Here is a 12647-nt window from a genome sequence, read left to right as displayed (position 1 = left end):
ACTCAGGTCCTCAACAGATTGGATGATGACCACCCACACTGGGGAGTGCAACCGCTTTACTGAGTCCACCAATTCAAATGCTAATTTAATCCAGAAACACCCTTCCAGAAGCACTCAGAGATAATATTTAGACAAATATCTGGGCACTCTGTGATCCAGTCAAGTTGACACATAAAGTTAACTGTCACGTAGAATTACCATATGACTCAACAATTCCACTCCTGGTATTTATCCAGAAGAATTGAAAACAGGTGCTCAAACACAAACTTGTACAAGAATATTCAGACAGCACTACTCACAAGAGCCAAAAGGTAGAAACAATTCAGATGTCTACCAGCTGACACGTGGATAAACAAAATGTGGTATATCCATGCAATTGGGTATTATTCAGTCATAAAAATGGGTGGAGCATTGATACATACTACAGCATGAATGAACCTTGAAAGTATTACGCTAAGTGAAAGAAGCCAGGCACAAAATATGACGTTTCACGATTCCATTTACATGAAATACTCAGAATAGGCAAACCCAGAGATAGAAAGTAGATTAGTGATTCCTAGGGTTTTGCGGTAGAGAGGGGAATGGAGTGACTTCTTCATGGGCACGGGGTTTCCTTGGAGGTGCTGAAAATGTTCTGGAAAGAGGTGATGATTGCACAGGATTGTGAATGTACTAAACGTTACTAATGGCAAATTTTATGTTATGTGTATTTTGCCACAATAGAAAAAGTTAAGATTTCCTAGAAATTTTTTTTTTTTTGGCCTGCCATTCCCAGTCTCTTCAACCTGCAGCTGCTATAAAGAAAATTCTCTTCGACTCTAAAACAGTCCTCAGCCACACACCTTTGTCACCTTAACCCAATTCTCCCATGTATAATTTAAAAAATAGCTAATATTTGTGTGCCAGGAATATTTTATTTATTTCTTAATTATTTACAAAACTCCTGCTATGTGATACCCTCTATATAAGACATGGAGGTAGCATGATGAACAAGACAAATGAGAAATCTACTCTTAAAGAATTTAAATCATAGGAAAGAGACAGACAGGGAATAAATAAATGAAATAGATAATTTCACAAGTGCCCAATGTTATGAGGATGATAAAACAGAGTGACATGATGGAGCATGATAGGGAGAGGGGGAATCTAGTTGAGCTGAGATTCTAAATTCAGGAAGGAGTTTATTAGAAGAGCCTTCCAAGCAAAGGGAACTCACATGCAGAAGTCCAAGGCAGGAAAGGCTTTGGTTTGTTCAGAAAAGGCTAGGGTGTCTAAAGCATAGTAGGTGTGAAGTAAGGCATGAATCAGATCCGGTAAGGGCTGTAAGTTTATTGGGAAGCCTGGTGGAGGATTTTAGGCAAGGGAAACCATGATTTGATTGGTGCTTTAAAAAACCACTACCCTGGCTGCTGTGTGGAGTCTTTGTAGGATGCAGAGTGGAAGTGGGGACACCAGGTAGGAGAGAGAGTTGTTCCACATGAGAGACAATGGTGGCCAGAGCTGTGTGGGAGTTGTAGAGATGGAAAAATCACTCAAGACTCCTTGCCCTGTCCCCTGCTTCCCAGTTTTGGGCCACTCCAGCCTTTTGGACATCACATACAATACCCCGCCCCAAATCCAGCCTCAGGACCCTGCCCTATCATGACTTTCCTGCTAGTACCTTGCAGGACCCTACCCTGTCCTGGTCTCCTTGTGTGGGCACAGAGGCAGTGGTCTGAGCACATCCATAGACAGCAGCAACAACAAGAAATACAAGGAAGAACAGTAGCCAAGATTTCTTCTCTTTTCCAGAATGCGGGCTCTGTTACAAATATACCGATCCTGACACTTCCTGTTTATAAAAGGAGGTCCTGCGGTGCAAAGCAGGGCTTGCTTTAAAAGGGGGGTTGGGCCCTGTCATAATTCCATGCAGGCGATCCCCACCGGCCACAGCTTGGAAAGCACTTTATTTATCCCGTTATCAATGGTGAGCCCCAGACTGGGTGCCCAGCTTCTAGGTCACCTCTGTTTTTCCTTCTGCTTGTTCTCAGATTGAACCAGAGGCAGATAAATTAGACAGGGAATCCAAATTAGACGAAGAATTTGAATGGAGGGAAAATGACACCCATCAAGATATGCCTTGGAAAACAAAACTCCTTCACACTTCAGCTTCCTTAGGGAAGGCCCGAGGTCTTAAAGGAAGATGCTATGTTTAAAGAAAAATATAACTTTGGCATAACAAAGACCTAAGAAGTAAGATTCAGGAGCTTTTGTGTGTTGAGAGAGAGAGCTGGGAGCTACAGGTGGCTTCCAATTATGCTAATTTCACTGGGTATAAGAAATTGGAAAGGAAGAGAGGCAGAAAGCTGGGGAGCTCCAGTAGATGCTTGCAGAAGTTCAGAGGTGTGGCAGTGAGAGCCTGAACAAAGGTCACCCTAAATTTTTTAAATTTATAAGCAGATAACCAAACAGCATGTGCAGGCTACTAAGTAATAGAAACAGTAATCTAAGTGGATTGAACATACAGGTATCGTATTGTAATAGAATAGAATTTACCGGCAGGTTGATCTGACATACTTAGCTAATGGAGTGCATAACCATGACTGTGCTTTGCGGTAATTAGGCATAAATGGTAAACTGTTTACATAATTAAGTGTAACTGGTTTTACTTTTACATAACTGAACACATTTTAGCTTTTCTTTTCTCACTTTAAGTTTTCCAGTATCCAAACTGCTCTTACTATGGCTGATTTCCCCTGATATTAACACTGAATTATCACCATCCTAAAGAAGACCCAAACCAATTAATGTATGAATGTTCAGTCTCTCTCTTCTGCCTACTCCTAAGACTTTAGATATCCCTTGTCCTCTAAAGAGGTTCCTTCTTGGTTAGAACAGTTATTGGGGCTTTCTGCACGTAAGGAGAAAGAGGAAAAGAAAAACCAATACTGAAAAATCAGCAAAAAGTTTGCAGAGGAAGTTGCAGAAGTGCTGTGTAAGGGAGTTTATGATAGACAAAGGAGCGAGTCTTTGAGTGATCCGCTATTGCATCAAGAAATACAAGTAAAACCTTATTCTGAAATTGCTTTTGACTGCTGCATATTTTTTAGGCACGATACAGGTTTGAAACTGGACCACATGGATCATGACATTATAAGTGTTTTAATCATTGTCCTCATTAAACACTGACACGGGTGCCTCTTGAAGTTCTCAGATCTTACTCCACGATCATTTGAATTCCGTTTTCTGTCAGTCCTATACGATATGTCAGGGCTGAGGACCCTTGTGCTCTAGCCAAGTCTACTCTGCCAGTCTCTCTCAAATGAGGATTTTCTTTTCTCATACTCGGAAAGCTTTGTTCACAGAAAAGACTATTTACAGCTCTTTGGTTGATTATAACTGCTAAAATCATAAATACTAAAACCTAGGTTTTCTTGTGTCTTTAGGTTCAATTTATAGTGTCATTTTACTTAGAAAATTAGCAATTCTATCTCAAAAGAAAAATATTACTTGCATTTTTACTTTGTATTATGTTTAATTATAAATTTAACAGATTAGACGCCACTAAATGGTCCAGCCCATTTACAAATTAATTAAAACATCTTAAACATTTTATGACGGGGTTTTGATGTGTCAGCTTGGCTGGGCTACAGTCTTCCAGTTAATTAACCAAACATTAATCTAGGTACTGCTGTGAAGGGATTTTGCAAATGTAATTAGCACCCTTCTTCAGTTCACTTTAAGCGAGGGAGATTATTCTGGGTGAGCCTGACTTAGTTTAAAGGTCTTAAGGACAGGTCTAAGGCTTTCACAGGAGGTGAAAAAAAAGGAACTCCTCCTGTGGACAAAGCTTTGGCCCCTGTTTATGGAGTTCTAGCCTGTGCATGATCATCTCCTCTAAAGACCTTCCTAACAGACCCCAGACTTGCTTAGCCAGCATCCAAGCCCACAGGCCAACTTCCCTGTGATAACCTCCCCCCCCCCCCCCCCCACACACACACATCATACCTCCTCCTGGACCTGCTTCTCAGAATGAACTCTGACTGATAACACATTTCAAATTTGGTAAAGCTGATCGTCTCACAAACTTATAAACCCTACAAGCAAAACTTCTATTAATCTAATAGAAGAAACTTAAAATGTGAAAAAAAACCCCAACAGGTTTTCTTAAGCTTGCAAAACTTTACAAAACTAATCATGTTCTTTTTTCAAATGAAAAAAAATCACAAATCTAATAATTAAACATTGTAAATTAAAATCACAAAGATGCCAGCTTCTCTCAGTGTTGAATTTTCTTAATATTTCCAATGCCTAAAATAACTGGTACAATAGATTATGAAACGATCACAAAATTGTTAATCAACTATACTCCAATATAAAATAAAAAGTTAAAAAGATAGATTATGATGCTTTAAAAATTTTCCCTAAAAACCCAAACTATAACTGTAGGTTTACTTCATTATGTCTATATTTATTTGTATAAGTTGCCAAAGTTATAACATCACTTACCCAGCTTTTTAAAGGTCATAAAAGTAAAATTGAATTTGAATCAGGGTAAGAGAATTTATAAGTCAGGCAAATGGCACAAGCAACTGAACAGTAATCTCAGTCAGCCTGAAATAGGTTCAAGAGATCTCATTTCACAAATGTGTCAGAGAGTTTTAAAGACAAATACTTATGAGACGTATCTGAACATGAATTTTCAGTTTGACCTAATAAGGTGAATTCTATTTGAATCTTCCCTGTTTTGACAGAGGAAGAACTGCCAGAAAGCTGGAGGTGTCTGAAGTGGAGAGAAGGGGATGTCAATGAAAGGAAACAGGTGCAGAAAAGAGAGGCCAGAGTTTAGGGAGCTGATCCAACGACGGACAAATATTTGTCATAACCTTCATGAAAACTACGACAGAGAGAAAACTGACACTGTGCAAGTGGAGGGCAAGGGGGATATTTAAGAAAGCTTCCTGTAGAAAAACTGGCAAAGCTTGGTGAGGCCACAGGAAAATTCTAGTATAATTTGAGAAGAAATGCTTCAGGCCAATGGATTGATTCTATATACTACGTGTATCTCAACTTTAGGAAAACTGTGTAGGATGTAGTTAAAGGTTGTTTTGTTTTGTTTTGTTTTGTTTTGTTTTAGCAAAATGTCTCCAGAAAAATTTCCGGGAGAGAAGGGAAGGGAGGGGAGGAGGGGAAGGAGGAGAGAAATGGGAGGGAGAGGGGAGAGGGAGGGAGGAAAAGAAGGGAGAGAAGGAGAGGAAGGGAGAAGGGAAGAAAGGGAAAGAAAAACCACCAGAAGAAGGAAAAAACTTCCAAGGCTGAGGAAGAGAAGTCTGGGGTCTCAGAAGCCAGGAGAACCATGGGTCCCACAGCCACTTGCAGGAGAGGTGAAGCCACTGGGACTCCAAGGAAGGAAACAAAAAAAGGCCTTGGGTTAAAGAATTTCAATTGAATTTTGCATAAAGTTTTGAGAATGTGGATTTAGAGACTGGTAGGGATGAGAGTAGCTGAAGATGTAAGAACATTGGAGAAGAGAGAAAGAGAAGAATTTTCCAAAGAGTTATTAGATTCCTTTTAATTTCCTTTGAAAATTCAAATAAAGCCCAAACTACGTTTTAGAAACTTGTGCTGGCTGGACTGTGTGTCTAACTACATCAACAGCCTGAGTCTGGGCCACTAGGCAGCCTGGTATTTATTCAGATCACATATTTTGGAAACTGATCCACTAAATTCTTAGATGCAGAAATGGAGAAGAATACTTTCTGTTGCTTGAAAAAGTACAGATTTATCAGTTGCTTTTCCAACAGAGCCAATCTGCTTTATGAGGGGTCATCTCTTTCCTTTTATTCAGGGATAAGAAACCTATCTGTCTTTTGTAGATATACTGCTCAGGCACCACATTATGTAGGTTTCAAAGAAAATTTATAATACTGGTGGTAGGGTCCATTTACTTAGTAATTCATTCAGCAGACATCTGTGAAGAAGCTACTGCCCGCTCAGCACTGTGCTAGGTTCTGAGATTAGGGAGATAAGACACAAACTCTTCCTTTGAGAAATCTGCAGCCTGGTGGGCAAGACTGTGAGTTGATTCTTTCAGTCTTTTTGGAAATTAATTTAGCAACAACTATTAAAAAGCATGCAGATTTCACCCAACCCAATAAATTCATTCTCAGAAATTTGACAAAATGAAATAATTGAAAATCTTTTATTTTAATTAAAATTTCAATTAATTTGAATTTAATTGAAACATTTAATGTTTAACAGCTTTAGTCAGCCAGACGTCGGTTCAAATCCTGTTTCTGCCACTTATTAGACTATGACTTAGCTTCCTGGAGTTGTGCTATCGGTAATACAAAAATAAGGATTCAAGTGCATGGAGTCATTGTAAGTTATATAATTAACTGAGACATGTTCCGTTTATCACTGTGTCTAGGACATGAAGATGCTTAATAAACAATCATATCTCCCTTGAACCACAGAAGGGTTACAACTACATAGAAGTTTATGAACATGTGAATGAGGGGGAAAAAATATGTGCCCTTTGGATTTTTTTTTTTTTTAATTTAAATTTCCTACAATGTTGTTCTGTAGATGAAACTTTGAGCTCCAGATTCTGACTTATATTAATATATTTCATTGTGTTGGGGGATGTGATTGTTTTTCTTCTTCCAAAAGCAAGACACATTTTGAAACATAAGAAGGAAAGAGCAATACTTCTTGGTTTCTGTGCATCCTTGCGGTTGGATGTTCAGCCTCACTACAGTAGCCATGCAGTTATTAGCCACTCAATAAATATTTATTGAAGATCTATGATGGGCCAGACACTGGGCCAGCGACTGGGCATTCAGAATGAAATGATGTGATTCTTGCCCTCAAGGGGTCTATTTCTGGTATTTACAGACAAATAAATCTATTATTACAGAGCAAGTAAATCCTACCACAGAATTACATCCAGTGCTACTATGGGAGCCTGGAGGAGAGGCACCTAAACCAGACTGGTTGATTAGAGAGGGTTTCCTGAGGTCATGCTTAAACCTAGTTCTGAAGGATGATGAGGAGTAGCGAGATTAAAAAGGCAAAGGAGTCATGCCAAGAAGAAAGAAAAGTATATGCAAAGGCAAAGAAACAGCATGAGTGATCATGGACAGCCAAAAACAATCATTCCACACTTCACATTTACATTACGTTGTCTAGAATGGTTCTTCAGATGAATGTAAACCAATTTTCTCAATTATTGAATTTTCTCAGAAAGACGGAAGACTTAACTCTGAAATTACTCCCAAATATCCACCACTTTGCTCCTTGATGGTGGCCTCTCTCCAAGAAATACAGAACAATAACAATGATTCGGAAGAGCAGGGAGCCAGAGCATCACCTAATACTTGGTTTTCTTGGCCATGTTAGTCTGGCAGAAGATGGACTCCATTGGAGGAACCAAGAGCACTGAACCTTTACCCGAAATGCATCTGCACATTTTTCCTTTGGTGCCTTTCACTTCCGATCATGAACTTTTCAGTTGCATTAAAAGGGATAGGCAAATTGAGAACGACTGGCCAAAAGGGCACGGTTTATGATAATATAGTAAATGGAGTCACATCTCACTCAGGGTCTAGTTCTGACGTTTAGACGTAAGACACAATGAGTGTGGTCAAAAGTACTCTTGAACATCCCGTAAGCCACCCACAAAGAATAACGTGCATATTTCATGTTGACAACCCTGTTCTTCAGTATTGTGTGTGTATAAATGTATCATGCATACAGTAATAAAAGTCTGTAATAAATAGCACGTAAGCAAAATAAAATTTAAGGCATTTTCATGTAAATTATTTAGAAGAGCACTTGGAGAGTTGAATTTAAAAACTTAAACATGTGATGGGTCTCTGTAAATCCCTGTTCAATACTTAATGTCAATCCAGGAACCTAGGATTTTTACAGGCCCAAGGAATTTATTCCAGCAGAGAGAGCACTGGGCTTGGAATCAGAAGACCTGGGATCAAGTCCTGCCTCAGTCTCTTATTGACAAAAAAGGGCCTACGGGTTTACAGATCCTTTGGTGTCAAAGCCTTTGTAGTGTTTGTCCAAGAAAGGAAATGTTCATGTCTCTATTTGACATTTGAGGCGTTGGCACCATGCACCAGATGTGGGTGTAAAAGAGCCCTGGGCCGCTCAGCCAGGAACCCAGGACTTCTGTCCCGTTCTGTGCCTAGTAATAAAAACTAATCAAGGGTCTTTCTATTTCCCTTCATTCATTCTCTTATTCCCTGCTCAATAAATGTTTAGACTATTTTTAGAGCTATTTTAAAACTATAACACAATTTTTAAACAGAGTTAAAGAGGTTTCCCCACAACTTCGTAAATGAAAGGAAAGACAGCCACAGCAATCATAATGTATACAAGTGGACCACAAGTTATTTTTCAGAAATTGAGTCTCACTCAGCATTGACAGTGACTGAGTTCCAAAATTAGGGAACAGAGCAAACAACTAAGTTTTAGCCTATCTGCCAAACTGGTACTAAGAGGGAGGAAAAAAAGAGGGAGCTGAAGACAGATGGAGGAAATGAGAATCAAGATTGCCCCACTGGCTGCACCCTGAGGGTTCTAGGAAGTTATGTGTCTGATCATCACTGTCGCAGGTCCACTCATCTGTGGATCCCTCAGAACTTAGGAAAACCAGCGCACTTGAATCTTAACCTCTACACACTCTAGCAGAGATGGCCCTTTTTATATGAATAGCTATATTTCATTTTTCAAAGATGGTTGGTAAACTGGGTTCCACTTGGGATTTCTAAGGTATCATGGGACTGTTTTCCAAATAATTCAGGCTCAATAAAACTGCCAAGAGTGCTTTGTCATTTGATTTTGTTTTTCAAATATGGGTAATTTAATCCATATGTTGCTCATTCATAAAAATCTCTACAATGCGGTTTAAGATTTTTTAAGAGCCACTTGTTTTCCCAGGAGATACTGGGGCTTACTTAATACTTTTCTAGAAACAATTTTAAATCAGATTTCAAAACAGGAGGCTCTCTTTTTCTTATGAAATCTGGATCCTGAAATTTTAGGTTGGGTTTGAAGAGTGAGTCCAAATATTGTGCCTTTGATTTTGTTTGTAGATCACTTGTTCTGAGACCCATTTGAGTGGGTAAGTCATCTCAGCTTTGTATGGAGCTTAAAATCTCTTTTAGGGGAAGAAAGACAACTAAAGAATGCAAGCAATATTAGATGCCACTGCACAACTTTTTTTAGGAGCAAGCATCCCAGGAGTTAATGGAAACATCCTAGATTTCCTTCTGTGTGTGCAGGCTATATTTTCCCAGGGAACTAAGGTTTCATTTAGAAGATTACTTTTTCAGGGTTCTCATTATGCTGCTGCCCTGGAAAGTTAACTCCCATCATGCAGACATGAAGTGACATGTCTGTTTCAGCAAGAAGAATCCTCCCCCAGTGGATGTGGCTCAAGTTCTAACCTCAGAGAAGTTGTTTTGCTCCCAGGCGAAGGCCTCCTTCATGATGCCAATTCAGAAGCTCTGCCTTATTTCCTCCTTTTCCCAACTTTTATCTTCAAAAAGATAAAATCTGTTTCAAGAACAGCACAGAAATCTGTTCTCACCCCCATTTCTCCCTGCCTCGCGGTCACCCTCCACTTTCTTTGGTCTGAAACCAACTGTGTAAATGAATTCACTTCTACATTGCTAATTGCTGTGGAAGCTGAGAACTCAGGCTGCAAATGCGGCTTTGTTTTTCTTGTCATTTTAAAGTAGAGCTAGTCTTTTAGCTGCCTTGTAGGGGGAAAAGCTCTACTACCGAAATGGAAGAGGTCTGAGAGAATTCCCTCTTAAATCGTGTTTAAATGTAGGCCCTCCTAGGCCGACTGCCTGTGTTAAAATCCCAGCTCCAGCACTTACTAGCTGTGAGAGCTCAGGCAAGTCACCTTAGCCCCTCTGTGCCTCAGTTTCCTCATATGTCAAATGGGGATGACAACAGTACTGACCTAAAAGACTACTGTGAGCAATGAGTGGAATTAAACAGATATAGTCATGCATTCAAAAAACACTAGCGTTACCAGGGTCTCTCTCCCTTCTGACTAGCATACCCCTCTCAGCTAGCAGTACCCTGCAGAGAATTCCCAAAGATTTGTTTCAAGAGATGTACACTCCGTGTGTGCTTCTACCTACCGTTTATTCCACAAATATCGATGGAGCTCTAGCCATGTGGCAGACTCTGTGATAAGTGTTGATGTGTTATTTTGTTCCCATAAAAATACAGACTCAAGAGTCACTTTCATCAAATGGTAACAAAGAAAACCCAATGCTCTCCTCTGCCCCTCCCCAGCTTCTGTCTGAATCAGCGTGTTGAGGCTGTAGGACCCAATTTCTCCCAAAGGGTTCTGCTACACCAGAGACTCATCAAATGAAAAAGCACGGATGCTTCTGAGAGAAAAAGGCTGGAAGATATCAGCACTTTGCATTAACAGCGTCCACCTGGTAGACCCAGGCTTCTGACCCAGCTAAGAAGCCCCTTTTGCGTGGAAAGAGTCCACACCACTGAACGAGATTAAGGGATGCATTCCCTCTCAGGTGCCTAGGGACCCAAGCACGCTACTCATTAGCAGTAAATGGTATCTGCGTGTGGAAATTCCAACACATTGAGGAGAGAATACGGCCCTAAGGAACCATAAATCACCTGCATTGATTCTAAAACTGACTGAGATGTGGCTGGAGAGTTGTTTGTTCAGAATTTAATTTGATTCACCAGCCATTGGACAGGCCTTTATTTGGTGTTAAACTGCTACATTTCTAGCTACGGAAGCTGGGTCAGGTGTTCCTGAGGTTTTGTCTTCCTCCCTGCCCTGCCCCTCACCCCCACTCCCCAGATTTGTAGGCAAAAAGAGTGGAAAACATTGCTTTCAAACCTTGCTTCTGCGGTGTTGAAAAGCACTCGTGTCAAGGGGGAAACATGCCGATCAAGTGACACGGTAGATTGTGGTGCCTGCAGCAACTGCTGAATGCACGGCTGGGCACAGCTGGGTGTGGGTTAGGTTTGGCATCTTCCAGTGGTGACCTTTCAGTACCCTTATAAAGACAAAGGCCCCGTGGAAAATACAGCCCAGTGTATTTATAGCTGTTGGATGCGGTTCCAACGGCAGGCAGAAGAGAAAATGTGAGCCCCTTTTTTCCAACCCTCAGCTAACTAGCCCCCTGAAACCCTGACCTCAGAATTGCTCACCTTCCCGCTCTGCGCCTCCTTGCATCTCCTTCCATATCAGCTGCTCGCGGTGCCGAGCTTAGCCTGAGCTGCCCATGATCATACTCCATCTGCAAGGGCGTGGTGTTCCTCCCCTTCATCCGCACCTTCCTTCTCTCGCATGCCCCCATCTGTCTCTCTCTCGGGTAATTCCTCTCCTGCTCCTTCACTCACTCCCTGCCTCAGCTGTCCCTTGGCCTGCTTCTGGCTGCACTTGGCCTCCTGGAATAGCTTGGGCCCTGAGGTCAGCCACATTCAGGTGACTTTTACTCATTCATCCCTTTCAAATGCTTCCATACCCGTGCCCCACCACTCTAACCATCTGTAGAATATGTTCCATTTCTGAGCTTGCTCCACAGGACCTGGAGAGAAGTCTTGAATTAACTGTTGCCAGTTATAGCGTGCCCTTACAGGTCATCCTTCCAGGCACCTCGCCAAAGCCATTTCCTTCTCGATGTCCTTCTTATGGTCTCAGCCAGATTTGACTTCTCCTACCTGTGAATTCCTACAGCTATTTTCTCATAAACTTGTAACCTCCTTATACCTTTTAGGGTTTCTATTGTCTAAATAATCTTATCTTTCCCACAAGATTTTGACTCTATGCAGGAATTTTGTTTTATTCATCTCAAGCCTACTCTTTTGCTTTTTGCCATTGTACATGTGTTTTGTTTAATTAATTTGGACTGAACAATCAAATTGTCACTTGGCAATACTGGTAATTTTCAACCTTCACATGTTAGACATTCATAAACCAGTGTTTTTGTACATGATGTTTGCAACAAATATTTCTACATATTTCTTGGCCATTACGGCTAAGTCATGAAGCTTGAATAAGTAAGAAGGAAGCTAAAATTGAGGAAAACCCTCACCCAACAAGAAAGAGGAAAAGCAGTCCTTCAGCAAGGAAAGGGGAATTCAAAGAGAAGAAGGAGATCAGAAATGGGAAGACACTGACTTGTCCAGGATTCAACTTGTTTGGGTGAGGTTTAGTAAGAAATTTGAAACCTAAGATAAATTAGAGAGGAAGGTAGAGAAGCAGAAGTTCTTAATTTACCATGGTTATGCCAGATACTACAATCTTCATTAGAAGACAGGAATCCAACATAGAGTCACCTAGGAGTGGTGTAGAAGTGGTGGCCTCAGAGAATGGGGCAGACAGAGAGCCTGAGTGAGTATATTAACCCTCAAGCATTTGAAAATCCACTGATAACTTCACAGTCAGCATCCTGGTATGTGCAGTTCTGCATCCATGGATTCAACCAACCGTGGATGGTATAGTTCTGTAGTACATATTTACTGAAGAATCTCCTGGTACAAGTGGACTGATGCAGCTCAAACCTGTATTATTCAAGGGTCAACTGTGTATATACCGTTGTGGAAAAAAAAATCAATTTCCTCCATTCCTACTTGAGGAACCCAGCAAGCTC

This window comes from Hippopotamus amphibius, chromosome 2 (assembly GCF_030028045.1).
Source record: "Hippopotamus amphibius kiboko isolate mHipAmp2 chromosome 2, mHipAmp2.hap2, whole genome shotgun sequence".
NCBI classification, from domain to species: domain Eukaryota; kingdom Metazoa; phylum Chordata; class Mammalia; order Artiodactyla; family Hippopotamidae; genus Hippopotamus; species Hippopotamus amphibius.
Note: the sequence above shows the minus strand (reverse complement) of the source record.